The following is a 5,476-nucleotide window of genomic DNA, read 5'->3' as shown; positions in this document are numbered from 1 at the left end:
AAAAAAAAAAAAAAAAAAAAAAGAGGTGTGATGTCCCCTCCCCAAAGAAATACTCAAAGCAAAAAAAAAAAGAAAAAAAAATTACTTGCTGATTTTTCTGGAAAACTTTCAGAACACTCCCCTTCTGTCTTGGAAATACCACTTCCCCAATATCATACTCCACGAATGTGACTATGGCAAAACTGAGAGTCTACAATGTTATCCCGCATTCTGTTGGCACTGTTGTAAACAAACAAGGGCAAGATTCTTGTCAAGGGAATTAATGTGTGTACTGAGCATACTAAGCACGCTAAGAGCCGATAGCTTCCTGAAACGTGCCCCATTTCTGTCTTGGAAATACCACTTCCTATTAAGAGGGGTTTACTACTTCACAAGCAATCCGTTCCTCTAGGTGAGTCCCAATTCCAGAGTACTGCACTGGGTTTTCCCTTCCATCTGTCACTTCCTCACAGCCTTCTACATGAAGAGGAAGAGAAAACAAGAAAGAAAGAATAAAACAAGGAACACAGAGAAGATGGAAATTTTTTGAATCTCTCTGAGGATATGTGAAACAAAAACTGCAGCAGTAGCAAAAAAAGACACCCAAAGGACAAGCTATCATCAAGAGTATGCCAGAGACTGAAACAGAAGACGCTGAGAAGCACAAAGGATGGCTTTTACTTTAAAAACTGGCAAATTTTAGAAGTCTGATTCCTTAAAATAAAAAAGTTCAATTCCAAAACAACCTGAAACCCCAATAAGCAAATCCCTGAGCATCCCTATCTTCAGGAAAAAAAACTAAACAACACTAATGTGGGTAGATGTGAAGACAGAAAGGCGGCCAGGCGCGGTGGCTCACGCCTGTAATCCCAGCACTTTGGGAGGCCGAGGCGGGCGGATCACCTGACGTTGGGAGTTCAAGACCTGCCCGACCAACATGAAGAAACTCTGTCTCTACTAAAAATACAAAATTAGCCGGGCGTGGTGGCGCATGCCTGTAATCCCAGCTACTCGGGAGGCTGAGGCAGGAGAATCGCTTGCACCCGGGAGGCAGAAGAAAAGCTTGAGCCCCGGAGGCGGAGGTTGTGGTGGGCCGAGATCGCGCCATTTCACTCCAGCCTGGGCAACCAGAGCGAAACTCCGTCTCAATAAATAAAGACAGAAAGGCTATACATAAACTATTTGGATTAACCAACAATGAACGTGATCTATTATCTTAAAATCACAAAGTAAGTGATTTGGACAGGGAAACTGGATGGTGATGGGATACTAAGGTTAACAAGAGAAAAATCACTGTTTTTTAGAGAAGGCTTTCTAGAGGAGGTTAAACTCCAGACTGGCCAAATAGCAACAGGAGTTTAGCAGTGTTCCAACCAACCGCAGGAAAATAGCTCAGAGGGGGAGTGAACTGATTACATGAATGGTGCATTGAGTAAGGGAGCCTGAGAGAAGAAAGGGGAATCGTCAAGGGGAATGAGGCTGGTTCGGAGTGCACTAAAGTGTCCAAACTGGAGAGAGGGTAGGAGGCAGCAAAAGAGTGCAAGAAGAAAAAGTACAGTAGTTTCTTCACTTATCTCGACAGGCAAGTTAAGGACTAGGGGTTGCACTACCTGGAAAGCTAGCAAACAGGGTTGCCCTGGGAGTGAAAAATTTCCAGAGGAGAGGGCCCTTCCTGGAAAAAAGCAGCCCGGTGTTCCCTCATTTCCTGGCTGGGTACCATCGGGCAGTGACTGGAGAGGCGCAGGTATGTTTTAGGCAGGTGTCTCTTGGGTGTTGGCGTGGACTACACAGCAGAGGTTCAGCCGCGGGACTAGCATTGAGCGACAAGCAGGCGGCGGCGCGTGCAAACCACAAGACTTACCTTACTGTCATCCATCTCGGCAGACACGCTGGCCTGGCCGGGCACTCCCTCCCGGAGCCCTCCCCCGGCCCAGCCTGGTGGTGCATACCTGTAATCCCAGCTACTCTGGAGGCTGAGGAAGGCGAATCGCTTGAACCCGGGAGGCGGAGGTTGCAGTGAGCTGTGACCGTGCCATTGCACTCCAGCCTGAGCAACAAGAGTGAAACTCCGACTCAAAAAAAAAGAGAGAGAAAAAAAAAATGATCTAAAATTGATTTTGGTGATGGTTGCACACCCTGTGAATTATTTAAAAACCACTAAATTGTAGTTTAACTGTAGTTAAACCACTTTAAATGAGTGGATTATATCTCAATAAAATTATTTTTAAAATAACTGGCTGTGTCCTCATTTAATAAAGTCAGTGAGCTTGTTTTTACTGTTGTTTTTGTTTTGGCTTACCTCGGGCCTTTGAGAACTTGACAGATTGCATATTTGTCAGTGCTGCTCCTGAAGAGCCCTTTGGCTCATACCTTTTTAAAGACTCATAAAATGCTTTGTTAACCCTTGCAAAATCCAACTGAGGTAGAGTTCCCAGATTGAGCAATATAGACACAGAACACCCAATGACATTCGAATTTCAGATAAACTGCAGATAAAATTTCAGATACCCTTTTAGGAAAGTATGTCCCATGCAACTTGTTTTTTTGTTGTTGTTGTTTTGTTTTGTTTTGTTTTGAGATAGAGTCTCGCTGTCACCCAGGCTGGAGTGCAGTGGTGCAATCTCGGCTCACTATAGCCTCTGCCTCCTGGGTTCACGCCATTCTCCTGCCTCAGCCTCCCGAGTAGCTGGGACTACAGGCACCTGCCACCACACCCAGCTAATTTTTGTATTTTTAGTAGAGACTGCGTTTCACCGTGTTAGCCAGGATGGTCTCTATCTCCTGATCTCGTGATCCACCTGCTTTGGCCTCCCAAAGTGCTGGGATTACAGGTGTGAGCCAACGTGCCCGGAGGGTGTATTAACTTCTAAAAGTACGGTGTAAATCCTCAAGGACTTTATAATCCAGGAGGTGATATACAGAAAACTTAGATCATTCACTAAACAAAGCATCTGGTGAAAAATAATACAGATCAAGTTTAATATCTATGTGCTGATAAGTCGAAGGTAAGAGGGTACAAAACTTATGGTGGGCAGGGAAAGCTGTGCATCAGACTGATTAGAAAAGCAAACACAGCAAAGTGTTTTTTAAGTGGTTAGGGGAAGAATGTGCTCTCAGTGTCCTGGGTGTGTTCTACATGCGTGGTTCTCAATCTTTTTTTCGTATATCATCTCAAAAGGAACCTCCAAGGCATGCAATTCCTTTAAAAAACACATGTATTTCTCAACTCTTCACTCCCTCCCCAACACTCACAAACACATTTCATATACTCTCAGACACCCCACATAGAGGCACTGTTGGCTTATGTTGCATTAAGCCTCTGTCACTGCTATGGAGTTTCTTGTAGTAACTTTCTAAGTAGCATGCATGGTGCACACCCACTCCTAATGGGTCTGCATGCCTCCATGCTTTCATCAATCTGTCTCCCTCCTGGTCTCCTTACCGCTGGGCACAGGTGTCTAAACAGAGCCAAGATGATCATGTTACTCCCTGGGCCACTTGGGTCTGCTTGGGCTCATATCCCCTGGGGAACATCACAGAGAAAGAATGCTCATTAAAATAGCCTGTTAGGCTCCAGCTGACTTTCCATTTTGTTTGACACTTTTTTTTTTTTTTTTTTTTTTAGATGAATCTAGCTCTGTTGCCCGGCTGGAGTGCAGTGGCACGATCTTGGCTCACTGCAACCTCCAGCTCCCGGGTTCAAGCAATCCTCCTACCTCAGCCTCCCAAATAGCTGGGATTACAGGCATGTGCCACCATGCCCAGGTAATTTTTGTATTTTTAGTAGAGACAGGGTTTCACCATGTTGGCCAGGATGGTCTCAATCTCCTGACCTCAGGTGATCTGCCCACCTCGGCCTCCCAAAATGTTGGGATTATAGGCGTGAGCCACTGCACCTGGCCAGTTTGACACGTTTGAGTCTGAAAACTTTAAAACTGCCTAACCCTTTCCAAACATCCATTGGAAATGAAAAATGTCTGATGCAATTCTGGAAATTTTTGCTAGACCCATCTCCAATAAAATCTAGAAATAGCAATAATTTTTTTTAAAAAGCCTACCAAGAAAAAGACAAAGATAAGCCGGGCATGGTGGCTCATGCCTGAAATCCCAGCACTTTGGGAGGCCAAGGCAGGCGGATCACGAAGTCAGGACCATCCTGGCTAACACGGTGAAACCCCGTCTCTACTAAAAATACAAAAAATTAGCCGGGCATGGTGGCAGGTGCCTGTAGTCCCAGCTACTCGGGAGGCTGAGGCAGGAGAATGGCGTGAACCTGGGAGGCGGAGCTTGCAGTGAACCGAGATTGCACCACAGCACTCCAGCCTGGGCGACAGAGCGAGACTCCGTCTCAAAAAAAAAAAAAAAGACAAAGATGGCCATGAAATCTACCATGATAACTTCTAACCCATCTTACCACACATCCTAAACTTGGGGAAGAAGGTATCCTAGAGTCATCCTAGAAATGCCCATTCCTAACTTCTCTGTCTTTGGCTTGTCTTTTCAAAGAATTGATCATCCATGGCTGAGTGATAAGAAGTTTTAAATGCAGCATGGTTTGTACAGTGAATTTGAGGATAGTTCAAGTCCTGACACAGAGACTGAGAAAGGAAAGGAGAAAAACTATTCAAAGTGAAAGACAAACCACTAATTGAAGAAAGGTAGGGGGTGGCATGAGATTAAGTGAGGAGGGTAAGGGAACAAAAATTAACCTTATTATAGAAACCACAAACGAGGCGAGCAGTACAATATTCTACATTCAGGAATGCCATGGCTACGTTGATATGTAAATCTGGCACTTGAACAACAGAGTATTATTGCTGCTAATATGGTAATCCTCAGAGGTACAGAGAAAAAGTGGGTGGGTCATGTGAAATTCATGAAATGCTTGAGGTGAACTCACTGTTGAAGTATTAGTCATGTTTTGTTTTGTGTGTGTGTTTTTTTTCCAATTTATTTTATAGATAAGTATTCCTCTGTACTTTTCGTTTTCTAAAAGTTTCGCTTATTTTCAAAGGGCTATAAAATATTCTATTGGAAAAGTTTGTTTTTGTTCTAAAGGCATTTTGCAACATGCCTCCCCTCCTTTGGCCTACACGGACAAATATGCCTACATTTGCATACAGCACAGTACCTATTTACTCTCTGTATTGGTTAGAAAGTTCAGAGGCAACAGTCAAAAGGAACATTTTCAGACTGAGCACATAACTCAGCCTCCAGCTTGTTAGCAGGAGCAAAATAAATAAATAAAGCCAAGAAGTACTGAAGCAGTCTGTTGACAGAGAAGGAAAAAAGACCCAATCAGCATAAAAATAAGGAAGAGAAAATGAAGCTCAAGGAACTAAAACCTTCTAAGCTCAAACTTTCCCTCACCTCTTCCCCTTCACCAGCATACTAAAATCTTCCCTTCAAATGCAAAAACAGTAGTTATTGATACTGTACTATCCACTCTTTTCTACTTAAAATACTGTTGCTTTTTTTTTTTTTTTTTTTTTTTTTT

Source organism: Rhinopithecus bieti, unplaced genomic scaffold (assembly GCF_001698545.2).
Source record: "Rhinopithecus bieti isolate Rb0 unplaced genomic scaffold, ASM169854v2 scaffold_110, whole genome shotgun sequence".
Lineage (NCBI taxonomy): Eukaryota > Metazoa > Chordata > Mammalia > Primates > Cercopithecidae > Rhinopithecus > Rhinopithecus bieti.
Note: the sequence above shows the minus strand (reverse complement) of the source record.